We start from the raw sequence: 16,880 nt of genomic DNA on the forward strand, positions 1-16,880 counted from the left end.
TTGCAGTAGAGGCCCCATAAACACTGTCTGCACCCGTGAAAATGTGCCCACTGCACAAACTGCAGTGCAAACTGAGAGCTCTTCCACTGTGTGTACCGATGAACTCTAATATTTGGCCATATTGGTTGTGTTTAAAAGCATTCAAAATCATGCAGTATGAATGGGATATTCAAATATCAAATAATCAATAGTAATTGTAGGCAGAATGATTTAGTTTTGGCTCATGGTGGTGGATTAGAAACACATGTAGCACAGAGGGCGCCATTCTGAATGCCATTGAAGACAGAAACAAAGCATACAAGCAATGTGTTGGCCATTTCTGCCTAACTTTTGCATTCCAGGGCTTTTTCATGCACTGTCATTGTCTCGGAGGGGAACACAGCCGATTTTGCATCTGTACTTTGTTTTCCTCCTACATCTTGTAAGACATTCCTATGGACTACACCTCACATTTGCACCTGCTAAATAGCAGACAGATTCCAGAGGAATCCATTGTAAAACACTGCTAAGAGTAATTAGTAGGCCACATTTTTTTACAAAACAATCATAAAAGTAAATGAACATTCACAATTACACTCTGGTTTGCACGTGTTGACAATTGCATGCAAGGAACACAACAACACGTAAGTGCTAACGTTGGCAGTCCCCTGCATGCCATTTTTACTTTAAAAGGACACCATGAAAGTTTATGGGGCCTTGGCAATATTTCCGGAACAATACATACATTTCACTGTTATGTAAGGCCTTGTAAAATTAAGATGAATACGAATAACCATTTCTGCCTTTAAAATAATCTGTCTAATTTGTAATGTGTTACCTGCTTATATCAATTAGCTTCTGGTGTAATACAAACTTCTTAAGCAAGTGTGCCTCTAGCCACTTGATTTCTCAGCAACATAGCAGCCCAGCACACACACCTGAATTAAAATACTTAGCTTGTATCATCATTTATTTTACATAAAAAGTCAAAAAGTATGCAGAAAAGTATGCAATGAATATTAGTTATGTTATTTGATGCTAGGTTGCCTTATACCACACAGCGTTAACATATGCATGGTCTGCAGGTGCTCACGTGGTTCTGGAAGAAAGAAGGTGGGCTGGGTTAGTGAGGGGATAGGATAAAGGTGTGCTCCTCTGTTGCTGCTTGCATAACCACAAGAAACTGGCGCCCCGTGCAAGTTGACTTTCTAAGTGTGCTTTGATTGTGTGCATTGGCTTGTATCCAGAGGGGTAAGGCCCAGTGTCTGGGATTGGTTGTTTTGCAGATGTTTGTTGTTGTGGATGTGTGGTTTGTGTGTTTTGTGTGTAGTGTTTATGGCCCTTTGGGGCATGTGTCGTACTTGTGAGGTTTGCGGGAGAGAAGCAGGAGCAGCGGTAGTTAGTAGCATGGCAAGTTGCTGAGTGTAGTATGCTTTCAACCCAGAGGCAAGACAGAGATGGCAGCAGTACCCTATTCAATACCACGTCTAAACTTCAAAATTCATCTAATGTCAATACCTCGGCTAGCCTCTAAATTCTTCTAAGTGCAATACATTGGGTAACCTAATAAGTCATCCAAGTTCAATACAATGGCCACCATCAAAATCCATTCAAGTTCAATACATTAGCAACCCTAAAACACCATCTAAGTGCAATTTATTGGCTGCCCCCAAAAATATTTCAAATGCAATACATTGGCTACCCTCACAAATGCAGGTAAATGCAATACATTAGCTATGTTCACAAATTCTCCTAAATGCAATACATTGGCTACCCTCAAAATACATATACGTGTAATACATTGTGAAGTAAACACCATCTCTGGCCATATATATATATATATATATATATATATATATATATTATGTAATTGGTTATTTATAACATGCTTAATACCCAGAGGTTTCTAAGTGCGGACCTGGGCATGAAGCCTGTGTTGCTCCGCCTCATCTTGCTTCCAAGGTGAGCGTGTTGCCCCTGAGCTACCGTCCCGACACATGAAGGTGTGAGGAAGCCTTTATTGATTTCAGAGCTACAGTGCTGCAGCCATTCCTCCTCACCATCAGATTCCAACTCCCTTTTAAAACACAACTTTCTTTGAGCTCTTGGTCATTCTGAAGCTCTCTGTGACATCAACAGGGGATGTAGGATTCTACACATGGGTAAGCAACTATGTATAAGAATGACCCTTTAACTATATGCACTATATAACACGCTTCCCTCCTTTGAAAACAGCAGAGGAGAAGGAAGGAAGCTTAGAGCTACGTGCTTAACATAGCAAATAACATAACAACAAATTACAACAAAGCAAAACAGTTATTAAACAACATTCACAGTTGCAGCTGTGCTTGTTCCTGAAGTTATGATGTTTTGGCATTGTCAATAGGCTCCTTCTTCCACACTTTACCTCCTTCCAACAGAACCACATTGTTATAATCCTTCCACCTCTCCTGAACCTCATCAACTGGCATCTGTTCTTCAGATCAAAACCTTCCATAGATTTCTCTCCACACAATCTAATTTTCTCATGAATTAGATCCAGATCCATCAATTTGGAGTGACCTATCCATCCTGGTACCAGCAACGTATTTGGCTTGCGCCCCCTCCTTAATTCAAACGGAGAGACACCACACACCGGATGAGGTGGGCACCTGTACTGGAATACCCTCCAAAGTAACACCTGAAGGAAGTACGGCAACACAGTATTTTGGGGTAAGTCTCTTTATTCAGGAGCCCGCCGGAGCCCCTCCAGAGCCAGGCTCACAATCCGTTTCAAACTCAACCGCCTCCTGTGGTCACGCGGCTCTCGTTCCATGCTGTGACCCGAGAGTGCGCGTGACCGCAGCGAGGCTAACATTAGAGTCTCTACACATCTTCCCCCTTAGGGAAAATAACCAAAACAAAATATACGATGAAGAAATAAGTAAGGAGAAAAACATAATCAATTGTAGCAGAAGCAGAACATAAGAAATACTTGCTAACATAGAACAGAGTCAATTGCTAAAATACCTGTAATGAGATATGACACGCAATTTGTATTTGTGTATCAAGTTTCATAATCTTTCAACCACACAGGCTTTGATCTAGACCTATGCGAACCTTCTTCATTGGTTCTCACGCCGGTGCCATCTTTTTTTCCATTTACCAGCCTTCCTTTCATCTCTTCTTCCAATTCCATATTATTGTCCACATTCATTTCCCTTCCTTTCACTTGCTTATCCCATTCATTCTCTTTACCATTCCCCACTCTTGCCAACCTTCCTTTTGACCAAACCTCTCCTCCTTCCAATATGACAACGTTACTTTTTACTGCACATATCTTTTTTCGCTCCCAGAAATTTACTTTCCACACATTTGTTCACCAACCTGGGATTTTTTACATATACCATCTCCCCAACCTTCCATTGTCGTTCCTTCACCTTCATCCTGTCATCAAACAATTTCTTATTTCTCTCTTGACCTAAAGTAATGAGTCTCATTATGTGCTCACGATCAACCTTAACCACTTTGGCCATACCTAGCCATCCTGGGCAAAGCCTTGAACCAGGTTCTCTACCTTTCATAGACACAAATGGGGATACGCCGGTTACAGAGTGTGGCGTAGTAACGTAATTCCATGTTAACATCCTTAACACCTCCCTCCATGGTTGTCCTGATTTCATGGCCATTTGCAAGCCCCCTTTTATGTACCTGTTGACTCTTTCAACAAGACCATTCGCCTTGGGATTATACAACGCCATCCGCGTGTGTTTTATGCTATAGCCTGCCAGAAATTTTTTCATGGCCACAAATACAAATTGTACCCCATTGTCTGACACAATTTCAACCGGTACCCCTTCTTTAAGGAAAACTCTCTCCAAGAAACTAATCAACACCTTAGCCGTGACCTCTTTCACTGCTTCCCATTCAAACCATTTGGAATGAAAGTCTACCACAACAAATAAAAACTTCAAGCCTTCTCCCAGACCTGCTACCGGACCCATAATGTCCACCGCCAACTTGCTCCAAGGTTGGTCTGGTATTACATTAGGTATTAATGGAGCTTCTCTTACCACTCTGCACTTGTCACTAGTTTGGCAAGTCATGCACTCCTTGACACACCTTTCAGCACTCCTATCGATTCCCCGCCACCAATATTTCTGCCTCAACTTCCTTTTCATGGCAGCCTCTCCAGGATGTCCCTGATGAGCCAGCCTAACCAACACCGACCTGAGTGATTGTGGAGGAACAATGCACTTTCCTCTCCTTAGCCTGTCTTCACACAAATTTAATTCATCCTTTACCTCCCACCATGTATTGAATTTACTATCCAAGTTTCTTTTGGCCTGACACCCCCTCACTGTCCACACCTTTACTAGCTTGAGGTCCTCATCTGTACTTTCTTCTTGTGCCCACTCTTCCTTACTAATGGCACCTTGTATTTCTGCCACTACTGATTCTTCCTCTGTTTCTCCACCTTCTACAATCTTACAGTTAACCGGCAGTCTTGACAGGCAGTCCGCCACCACATTTTTCTTCCCAGGCAGATAACTCACTTCAAAGTTATAGTTTTGGAGTCCCAAACCCCACCTACTAATCCTTGGGGATCCCAACGCCCATCTTCCACTCTCAAAAAGTTGAACCATGGGCTTGTGGTCGGACCTGACTATGAATCTTCTTCCCCACAAGAAGTACTTAAAATGGCTTACTGCCCAGAACATGGCAAAAGTTTCCCTTTCTATAACGGAATAATTGCACTCCACACCTCTCAGCGTCCTAGACGCAAACGCAATAACTCTCTCTGTATTTTCTCTGTCATACTGCAACAATGTTGCTCCCAGCCCAAGCATGCTCGCATCAACCATCAAAACAATCTTATCTTTGGGATCGAATCTACCTATGGATGGCGCTTCACACACTGCTTGTTTGATACACTCAAAAGCCACATCACATTCTGCTGTCCATTCAAATTTCGCACCCTTCTTGAGCAACATCCTAATGGGAATGGACACTTTGGCAAAATCTTTCACAAACTTATGATAATATTCGGCTAATCCTAAAAATGACTTCACTTGTTCTTGATTCTCTGGCACAGGTGCAACTTTCACTGCCTCCACCAAACTCCTCTTAGGCCTCACTCCTTGTTCATCTATCTCGTGTCCAAGATATTCTACCTTGTGCACCGCAATCTTACACTTGCTCCTTTTTACCGTTAACCCTGCCTCACCCAATCTATTTAACACCTGTCTCAACACCTCATCATGTTTTTCAGGGGAACTTGCATATATTAGAATATCATCCTGGAACACGATAATGTTCTCTACTCCGCTCAACACTGTCTCCATCACCCTTTGGAACACGGCTGCAGCCGAGGCCAGTCCAAATGGCATCCTGCAATACTTAAATGTTCCAAACACTGTAATGAATGCCGTCAATTGTTGGCAATCCTCCTTCAGCGGAACCTGATGGTATGCTTGAGAAAGATCAATGACTGAAAATACTTTGGCATTGTTCAACACAGATAACTTGTCACCAATTATCGGCAGGGAATGTCTATCTATTACAATATTCCTGTTCAAGTCTCGCAGGTCTATACACAGTCTGATATCTCCATTTGCCTTCGCTGCCACTACCACCGGCGACAGCCATTCAGAGCTCTCACTCTTCTCAATTATTCCTCTTTGAAGTAGCGGCTCCACTTCTACTTTTAGTTTTTCCTTTAATTCATGAGGCACTGGCCTCACCTTGTGCACTTTTGGGCTGGCTCCTGCCTTTAGTTGAATTTGGTGCTCAAATCCCTTTAACACTCCCAATTCATCTTGGAACACTTTGGGATATTCCTTCTCCCACTTATCTTTCAGCTCGGCCACGTCAATAGGTCTTTCCGCATTCGCTTGGATTCTAATTCCTAACTTCCACTCTTCGCCCCATCCCAGGAGTGACGAACCTTCTTGAGTAACATATATCTCAGATTCACAGCTTCTCCCCTTGTACTTTATGGAAGCCTGGAACATCCCTACAATTTCAATTCTCACGTTCCCATATGCATAGGGTTCAATATTGTGTTTCTTCAACTGTTTTACATCTCCCTGCATGCAGCCCAAAAATGTTGCCTTCGACATCAAAGTCCACGGTGAACAACTGTCCACTTTCATTGTTACTACTCTCCCATTGATCATGAACACATCCGTTGGTGCACCACCTTTGTTTGGTACTTCTGACACTTCCAGTACATGCTTTGTCTGACTGCTCATGCCCATTGCATGATCCTCTTCTTGTTCCGGCATTCTTCCTCCTGCCTTCAATGTTCTGCACCACCCCGGACTCACAGCAAACTCTCGCAAAATGACCCTTTTTCTTGCATTTTAAGCAGGAGAAGTTCCTGGCTGGACAGAACATGCTTGTTGAGATGTGGCGGTTACTCCCACACTTATAGCACCTTAATTCCTTGTTCGGGACCCCCTTTCGGAATCCTCTCACCGCGGCCACTTCTCCTTCCGATTTTTCTCCCTTCATAGTAGTAATATATTTATGGGTCTGTTCCATGCTTCTTGCCGTGTCTATGGCTGCTTCCAGTGATGCATCCTTGGACAATAGCCTCTCATGTATCTTTACATTATTCGTGCAACGTACCAATTGGTCTCTTATTAGAGAATCTGTGAACAGTCCAAATTTGCACGTATGGCTAAGGGACCTCAAAGCTGCAATAAAGTTTTCCACTGGTTCCTGTGGATCTTGTATTCTTTGGAAGAACTTATGCCTCTCAAACGTTATATTTTTCTTGGCTTCAAAGTGAGCTTCCAACTTTCTTTCCGCCACAGAATATTGATCCACCTCCCCTTGACCCTGCTGGGGAGGATCAGGCAAACCATCATAAACACTTCTGCCTTCAGTCCCCAAGTTGCGAAGTAAAATCACTTCTTTTCTTGCTGATGCGAATTTATCCCCTCCAATGGCAATTAGGTAAGTATCAAATAGCTTCTTCCACCTGTCCCACCTTATTGGTGGAGCACCAGGTTCTGCCAGAAACGGTGGCGGTGGAGACATGCTTGCTGCAGCCATTTTCTTGGTGTTCCAATTACACCCAATATCACAAGGGCACCAATGCACTTTCTATGTTCCTCTTAGTATATCCTCTTATTGCTTTTCAGTCTTTCAGTGTTAAATGCAGTGTTTTTTTAATTTATTTTTTTAAATTTTTTCTTTTCCTCTGGAAGGCACTTGCTCACAGCAATAGCCCTCTGGTGAGCTCTGTCCTCCCTTTAAATGTGCCTCCCCCTCTGGTTGTGCCTGGCCCCTCCCTCTCCCTGCTCCTCACCTTCTTGTCCAATGAGCAGGGTGGCGGCACCAACCAGGAAGAGCTGCTTTTCCCTTTGCAGCCGCTCGTTGCAAAGGTGGGGAACTGTGTCCCTGCAGTGCCACGCCCCCAATCGGGAAGAGCTGCTTTCTCTCCCACAGCCGCTTGGAGCAGAGGTGGGGAGACTGTCCCCCTGCAGCGCCACACTCCCCGGCGCCGCGGAGACAGTCCCTCTTCAGCCCCCACCTCCTCACACGCCGCTCTGCCTGTTGCAGGGGCCTGCCATCTGCGCCGTGGATGACGCATCTTCCGAAAGCGGCTTAATGGGAGCCGCAGCCAAGCTCCACGGCGAGCTACGTGTGCCCTTCCTTGTCGCCACCTGAAGGAAGTACGGCAACACAGTACTTTGGGGTAAGTCTCTTTATTCAGGAGCCCGCCGGAGCCCCTCTACAGCCAGGCTCACAATCCGTTTCAAACTCAACCGCCTCCTGTGGTCACGCGGCTCTCGTTCCATGCTGTGACCCAAGAGTGCGCGTGACTGCAGCGAGGCTAACATTAGAGTCTCTACATAACTCCTTTTGCCAGTAACCACCAGATCACACCGACAGGCGGATACCAGCCATCAGAGTTCTGTTAAAGCATTCCACACACCCATTTACCTGATTGAGTCACTCATTTGGGAATTAGATTGGAGCTGAAATAATGAACAGCCAGCGAAGCAGTTAACCCATTGCATTGTATTGTTTTAGAAACTTTTATCTCACTTTGTTTTTATAAATCCCGTACCTTGCACTCTGTGCACACACTTTGTTGGGGGTGAATAAAGAATGACGCGTTGCCAAAGGAAATGTTCCTCTTTGAAATGTCCAGAATGTCAAAAGGTTGGGATATGGCTCAATTGTTTTTAAATATTCTGTTACAAACACATTGTCAAGAAAGGGATAGTCTCTCTCTCTCTCTCTCTCTCTCTCTCTCTCTCTCTCTCTCTCTCTCTCTCTCTCTCTCTCTCTCTCTCTCTCTCTCTCTCTCTCTCCCTCTCTTTTCTATTAGATAGGCGGTGCATCAGCATTGACCTAGGGATAGCATCACCCCACAGGGATACGGTGTGATTCCGACTAGGGATAGTGTTAGCAGACTCATTCATTGTTCGTATGAAAAACTCATTCTTGTACTCATGTGTGCTCCACATCTGTTCGTGTCTGCTATAATACGTTGATTACCTAACAGTAGAGCCTTTACCTGCTAAGGGTGTTGAAATCATTTTTATCCCTGATTGTTTTTGTGTGTGCTTATGTTTGACACCATTCTCTTCAAGCCACTTCTGAAACTCTATCTATACAAATCGAGGTCCATTGTCACTGACCAAGCAGGTAGACCAATCCTCTCTCCAAAATATACCCTACCCTCCAAAACGTTATTACTTTCTTAAACGTTATATCCTTAATTACTGCTACTTCTGGCCACCTACTGTGTAAATCCATAACTACAATGACAGAGTCTTTACTCCCTCGAAAATGAAATGGCCCCAGTAAATCAATGGCAATGGTGTTCCACAGAACTTTAGGAGTATCTGGTACCACCATGGGCAGGGACTTTATCGCTGACACTTTGTCGCTGTCCTTACACTCCACACACTCGTTGGTTCTCATTTCAACAAATGTATCCATTCAAGGCCATCAAATGTCCCTCCTTATGAGGGCTTTCATCCTGCACACACCCATATGACCATTGTGACCAATGTTCACAACCTTTTCTCGCATCCCCACTGGGACTAGCAATCTCTGACCCCTACACACCAGACCATCTGAAACACAAATATTTTCCCTCGCCTTCCTGAACACCTTGAGCTGATCACTGAAACCTTGATCACTGCACAAACTCCATCTGGTTTCTATCAACCCCTTAACCTTTAGATATAGCTCATCCTCGCAACATGTCTTACGCCAGTCTTTTTCATTCAATGACTCATCCACCACAAATATATCTTTAATCCCTTCATCGGAAAGGAAATCAAATCATCATCTTCACAAATGGTATTCCTCGACAATGTATCCACCACCACATTAGCCTTCCCATTTATATGCTCAACTACAAATTCTAGACCCTGTATTCTTGTTATCCTCTTGGAAATTCGTCTCGAAACACCATTCATTCCTTTCCTGTAAAAAGATTGGCAACAACATGTTTGTGATCCGTTCTCACAATGAACCCTCTTCCATATAGAAAAACTCTGAACTTGGTTATCACCCACAACACAGCAAGGGGCTCCGGCTCCATCACAGAATATCACTTTCCGACCTCCTTGAGTGCCCTAAAGGCATATGCTATGGTATGGAAGCCATTTTCGAACACCATCACCAGACAAGCTGTACCCCAAATAGTCTACATTTGGAGCCTTAAATTTACATTTCTCAAGAGTCAGATTCATTCCAGCTTCTTCCAATTTCTCCAGCACTCCTCGTAACCTATTCTCACGTTCACATATATCCTTTTCCCAGACAAAAATATCATCTTGGCAACATTTCACACCATCTAGACCTGCTATACGAATGTGCGTTACTTATTGGAAGACACTAGCTGCTGAAATTAAACCAAACGGCATTCTGACACTTTTAAACCATCCAACATGTGTACTGAAGGTAAGGACATTATGACAGGTTGGTGTGAAATGTTACCAAGATTATATTTTGGTCTGGGGAAAGGATAGGTGTGAACATGACAATAGGTTATGAGTTCCTCATCGGCAAAATGAAGTAAACACCAACTCTGAACATGAAGCTGCGAGGAAGCCTTTATTGATTTCAGAGCTAAGGGCTGCAGTCATTCCTCCTCACCAGCAGATTCCAACTCTCTCTTTTTAAAACACAACATTTTGGGAGCTCTAGGCCATTCTGAAGCTCTCTGTGACATCAACAGGTGATGTAGGATTCTACACATGGGTAAGCAACTATGTACAAGAATGACCCTTTAACTATATGCACTATATAACAGGCTGGCTACCTTCTAAATTCTTCTTAGTGCAATACATTGGGTAACCTAAGAAGTCATCGTAATGCAATACATTAGCTACCCTCTAAATTCATCTTTTGGTCAAAACTTAAAGTTCAGAAAGGGTAAAATGAGTGCAAACGATTAAGTGGCTCGTGGGCTACAACACCACATAAAGGCTTTTAACCATGGTTAATTTTAACAAATCATAAGCATACAAAAGAGACTAATGGTAGTATGTTATTGATTATTTTGTATGGAATGAGTATAGAGAATTGTATCATACTATATTATAAAACATTGTTAAGTTCTTATGTTAAAAATGTATGACTTAGTGAAGATTGCCTGTAGAGAAGCCAAAACGGTTAGCTTTTCCTATGCTTGTTTTTATTTGTTTATTTTGTGGACACATGCAACATATTTAATTACGCCAAAACATCCCCCTACTTCCCAGGATGTCGTGAGTACGAGCGCACTCCAGGGATTCAAGAAGTCTGCTCTGTGTTTTCGGGCCTTTGCTGCATATTTTGCGGCCTGAGCAGGGCCCCTGACCTTGGAATCTACGGCCCATATCTTGATATTCCAGTCAGGCGGAAGAGGCTGGGCATCCAGCAGTGTGACAACTTTGCTTCCTCGCCGCGCGCTTGATTGGGAATAAAGATGACTGATGGCAGACGGTGCCGAGACCTCTTCGTTCGATTCAGCAATGATTAGAGAGCCTATTAGCTGGAGTTACAACCTATTTAAGTGCAGTGCTTACTGGTAATGGGGGGCAAATGATTTTGGAAAGTTCAGATTTACTGGGCTCCCCGCAGAAATGAATTCATTGCTAAACATATTGATGCAGAGACAGAGGTGGGCTGCTCCAAAGGGATTCGAGTTGTGTGCTCTGCACGAAATAAGCGGGCAGCAGAATTAAAAATCAGATAGATATTATGCTCAAGGGCAATTTAAATTCCAAAGTTCATCTCATTGACTTAATCAGGCAGACGCAATGTATTATATTGGCAAGAACCTGCCCTCGATAGAACTGGAAATCGAGCCGCTTTAAACCAAGCATGGTCTCTCGTTTCCTCTCCCACAACCTATGGGCCACTATTTGACATTCATTTTATTGGAGGGGGCGTTTTGCTTTCTCCAACAACCTCTTCTCTCTAATCCATGACTCACTCTATTACATGTTGTCATAATTAATGGTATGATAACATAGCTATAGAACGCCCTGTGAACTTTCTCACTTTTTTCCCTTATGGTACGTTGTATATGAACATATCCTCTGCAAACCTATTGTCAACAATAATGATACCATCAATATTATCATGACAATAATATCCCCAGAGCGCTATCCAGTGATTTTACTGAGAATTCTGTAGTCGAGGTAATTTTTAGCAAAGCATTTTTAGCAAAAACATTCTGATTTTAAATTACTATATATATATGGGGTAGGTAAGGGTTTAAAAAAGGTGGGGAGATTGTTCGGGGGTTAAAAACAAGGGCACATGGGGGGCTTGGCGGGGTGAGCCTCCCCCAAATAAAATGTAAAATAGGTATTTTTTTCTATAAAATGTTTTCATAAAAAACCCCTCAAAAAATGTTCTCGGTAAAATCATATAGAACCCCACAGAGCAACATATTCCCTATCAAACATATGAATCACAGCCAAACAGGACTTCTCAATGATTGTACGAGTTCATTTACTATTGTAACTTCATTACTATAGCCTTATTGGGGGATAACGACAAACATCTTTGCCTCGGCAATACGTTGTGGACAGGCACTCTTGGTATTAATGGTCCATTCTCAGCTCTAGAAGGCTATCAGCACATTATGGCAATACAAATGGAGATTTTGGAGTTGTGGTGGTGGAATAAAAACATTAGTTTACAAGTGAATAAAGAAAAAGTGACAACACACCATAGTACATTAATTGTTGTTGTAATTTGTAGTGCTTAAATAACAAGGATGTATGTATAAGTTAAGCATATTAATTGTAAACCTGGTTGAACTAGAATGATTTTAACATGAACATGCAATAGGTTTAATGTACAAGGAACCTGCCTATCTAGTGGACAGATGTAGTCTGTCACCCTGAAGATGCATTGGAAAAAGATCCTTCCGTGGAGAAGTGCTGAGGGAAATCCTGTTGGGGATTTGCATTGCTGTTTGTTGTATGCATAGGAGAAATGCTTTCTGCTGTTTCCATGTCAACTGCTGAAGTCGGTAATGTTGGAATACAGTGAATACCAGTAGAAATGGATTGCTTCAGATTAGGTGAATGACGTCCACGATGTGCTCATAACATATTTGAGGGCGAGTCTTTAATGTTAGTCCTTACCAGTGTCTGACTTGAAGATAGTTCCCTCTGGAGATATTATTGCCTTTGCAATATTATTGTGACAACGTTACTGTTATTCTCCAGAACATGATTTTACTGGCAACCTCCTGGTCTAACTGATTTGTCGCCGTTAAAGAAACAGGATATGGCCTTAGATAGCACTTGTCTAAAAATGGATCATAATGGGGAAAGGGGCGGAAATGCATCTCTGGTTATTCGTCTGTCCGTACATTCTCTTCTGCACACATTCCACAGGATACACGAGGAATTCTGCCTTACCACCTTTGGAAAGGAAAGAACAGAGAGGTCTATATAGGTTTAAATACAACCATCAATTGTGCAAAAAGGTACATGGGGGATGGGTTTACAAGAATGTAGATGGGTACAGTCAGTTCTTATTTACTGAGTGCGAATGAAACGTGAGGAGTGATGACCCATAATTAAGTACAAAAGTATTAATGAACATTGTATGTCTTGCAACATGTTGAGTTCCACTGGTGTAAACAGATTGTGAGGGCATGACAAAGGCAAGGAGTACAGAGGAGTTACTGGAATATAGACATTATATGGAGTGAGATAATCGAATTAAACATGATCAGTGTGGACATGACTATGTAAAGCCTATTAATGTACACAAGAATGTTCTGATGATTTCGACTATGAGCAGAGATGATGCAGTAATGTTGGGCGGCTGTGGGATTCGATTCATCAGTGAGCTTCTGCATCAGGTCAATAACCACTTGAACAAAGTGTGCTAGGAGGTGCTTGGATGAATTAGAAGCCATCACTGTGCTGCAGAGCATGCAAAAGTACACACATGCATACTTGTGTCAGCCATCATTGAATGTAACAGTCATTTCAAAGTATTCTGATGCAGCGTTATTTCTTGGGAAGGGTGGTAAAGACCAATGGAATCTCACAATGTGTCTGGAGAAAATTCAGGATTGGATGATTTACAGGAAGCTTTGCCTGAGCAACTCTAACACTGAAATGGTCTAATTTGATAAAGCCTGCTCGTCCCAACCATTCGCTTGGCCAGCTGCATTTTCAAGCCCTACTACCCTGCTGTTAATTTCTAGAAGCTGGGACATAATTTATCAATTGAGCCTCCCTTCTAACTCACCTGTTAACAGTTTGTCGAGGAGCTGTGGTCTTTAAGTGCATATTCTCCTTCTGCTTGATTTCAATCAGAAAGTTGATATAGTCAGAACCCTGGTCCTCTTAAAATTCCCTCAAGAAATCAATGTGTGATCTCCAATTAATCTAAAACGGGTTGTTTGAATTGACTAAAAACTAAAGAAACAGGACTACAAATTGTGTGCTGCAAAATTGCCCATTGGCTCCCCCTATCATGGACAACGGGCATTCTCTAGAACCACAAGTCAACACTATAGCAAATAAATACATCTACCTCCTGCGAATAATAAGAGGGATACTCTGCTACTTCAACTTCCCACACAATAATCTCGCAATTATCTCCTTGGTACTATCGGAGTAGATTATGTCAATCGCCTCTACATTGGAATGCCAGAACGCCTCACAAAAAAACTCCACTGCATCCCAAAAAAACACAGCAAGACTACACCTGATACTAAATAGAAGAAACCACATCACAACAGTCCTGAGAAGTCTCCACTGGTTACCAGTAAAAAAAATGCATTAGCTTTAAAGCCCTCTACATCGCCCACAAATCACTACACAGACAAGCAGCCGGATTTCTCCAAGCTAAAATCAATAGCCACCAACCAGGCACACACGTAAGATCAAGCAACGACGTGCAAATAGAAACAAAACACTATGAGAAAAGGAAATTCTGAGGAACCTCATTGTCCTACTTGATAGCCAAACTATGGAACTCAGACCCGAAGGAAACAAGAATGACGATAGACCACCCAAATTTCAGAAAATGACTGAAAATCTGGCTATTCAATTCACCGAGACAAGCATAAAACATGCACCCCCACGAACCATAACCTGGGACCAGCGCAAACATGGGACAATATGGATTGAAGAACCAACAATAAAACAAATACACACCAAAAGCCAAACAGAAACCAACTGACCACCCCTTTGCTTTTCCACACCCGCATATCATGTACTAGACATGCCCAAAAGGACCAGCAAAACTGCCCACAAACCACACATCCACCGCTAACCATGCCACAAAACCAAACAGTTGCAAACAACAAACAACCCAGATGCTTGATGCTACCTTGATGGACACAACACACACTTTGCACACAACAAAGGACACCCAGAAAGCTGACATGCACAGATGCCAGTGTCTTCTGGTTCTGCAAGCATCATCAGAAGAGCACAACTTCTACCCTATCCCTCTTTCCTCACTAACCAACCACACCCACTTTTCTTACTGAGCCACGTGAGTGCCTGGAGACCATGCAAATGGCAGCAGTGTGCGGTATAAATCATCATATCATAACATAACATAACAGAGAGTAGATTTAAACATTATGTGCATCCACCGAAGAGCCTAAAAGGGTTCTGGTCCTTGTTACCACAAGTATGGAATGTAACACTGCAACCCAAATACACACATTTAATTGTCGTATTCGGCATATCAACCACTGCCACTTGCAGGGGACAATGTGATGGTGGTAGACTAACTACTGTGATTGTCCCCAATCTCTGGGACAACCTTCCTCTGAACCTGAACAAGCCTTTCTAAGTGTCTGCCATGACTATTTCCTTGGGCCTTATCTCTAACTGTGAGACTATGGTAATTGTAATTTTGTTTGGCTTTGAAATGATGCTCTTACCCCTTCCTTCCCTCTCCTCGCTTTGCTATCGCTAACTTACTTTACTCACTCTACCTGGCACCCAGAGAGATTTGTGATTTGTTTATTGCAAGCGGTGCAATACAAAAACAAAACAAAAAAATCATTAAATAGAGTCAGGCATCTTGTCTTGGCCATATCGTCCCTTGGCTGTTGTTTCAAGAGGCTTGGATGATGTAGACTCAAAAAAGTATCACTTTCATCATCAACATGCTGCAATATCAGATGTAGACACAGGCATTGGTTTTGAGGGTTGTTGGGATGGAGGTTAAAAAAGGTAAATTTTTGTTAATTGACAAATGGCAGTAAAGTTTGGATCGTTTGGATTAGTGATCTGCAAACTTGATCTCTCTCAATGTTTTTACAGCAACTCTCGTCAGCCGTAGCCAACATATTCAACGGGAAGGGATCATGGTAATTGCAGTCCCAATCTTCTCGAGGTTCCAAGGTACAGTCTTCTGGTTTAACTGACTACCAGAAGGTGTTCCACAGGAGAAGGGCAATGTCCATAAAATATATGCGGATTGTAATTGGTTATTTATAACGCGCTTAATACCGGGAGGTTTTTAAGCGCAGACCCAGGGATCGAAACTGTATTGCTGTGCATCGTCCTGCTTCAAGCACGTTACCCCTGAGCTATATTCCCAGCCCGTTATCTCTTTTTCATGTCAGAGATCGCTAATGGAATGTTTGTGACATTCTTTGAGGAGAAACATGTTAAACAAGCTTTGACAAAGCCAGTAGATCTGGCTATATGTTCCGGTTAGGCGGTTTATTGATGGTTGAGTTTTGTACTTGTCTATTAGTCACTGTTCTGCAATATTTGGCTTTAGTGGTTTTTGGGACTACAAGTCTCATCAGGTCCGGCTAGCATAGTTTATAGTGAGTGATCATGGGAGTCATAGTCCAAAACATCTGGAAAACTGCAGGTCACAGACTTCTGTGTATGTGGCTACATGATTAGGAAGTTTGAGTCGAATAGCATGACAAAAGGAGAGGTTGATAAATGACTTGGAAAATATACAGCATGTACATTGCCTCACTGGAGTATAATTAATTGTAAGTCTTGCACTATTGATTACATTGAGCATCAGAGAAGTTACCATTTACCGAACATTTCTAATCAATCAATCAATCAATATTAAACTTCAGTGTGTATTTCTAAGATCAAGTACATGCTTATCTGCAGTAAATATAGCTAGGAAAAGTTGAAAGCTTACCATAGATGAGGGTCTTAAGTTGTGGACTGTCCTATATTCCTTTGAGTCTGCTATTAATCACAACGTCCGTTAGTTAGAATACGAGGTGCAGATATCTCCACCTATAATTAGCATCTGCTAGTTCCCTAGCAACTAACTGTATCCTTTAAGCCCCCAAATTCCAGTACATGCCCAATGTGGCTTTATTTAATATTGTTGAACACACGCTCTACACAATTATGAGATTTAAATGCATGTAGAAAAATCTATTTGTAGTATTTTTTTACTGAATTCCTGCTTACTGAAGC

General features: G+C 42.4%; 1 protein-coding gene across 1 annotated transcript in view; it reads left to right on the forward strand.

Annotated features, from left to right (window-relative positions):
• LOC138487326 (autism susceptibility gene 2 protein-like) overlaps positions 1-16,880 on the forward strand; it is a 2,615,289-nt gene that overhangs the window by 2,245,573 nt on the left and 352,836 nt on the right. The gene's annotated exons all lie outside the window — the stretch shown is intronic.

Source organism: Ambystoma mexicanum, chromosome 9, assembly GCF_040938575.1.
Source record: "Ambystoma mexicanum isolate Mex_15411 chromosome 9, UKY_AmexF1_1, whole genome shotgun sequence".
Classification (NCBI taxonomy): Eukaryota; Metazoa; Chordata; class Amphibia; order Caudata; family Ambystomatidae; genus Ambystoma; species Ambystoma mexicanum.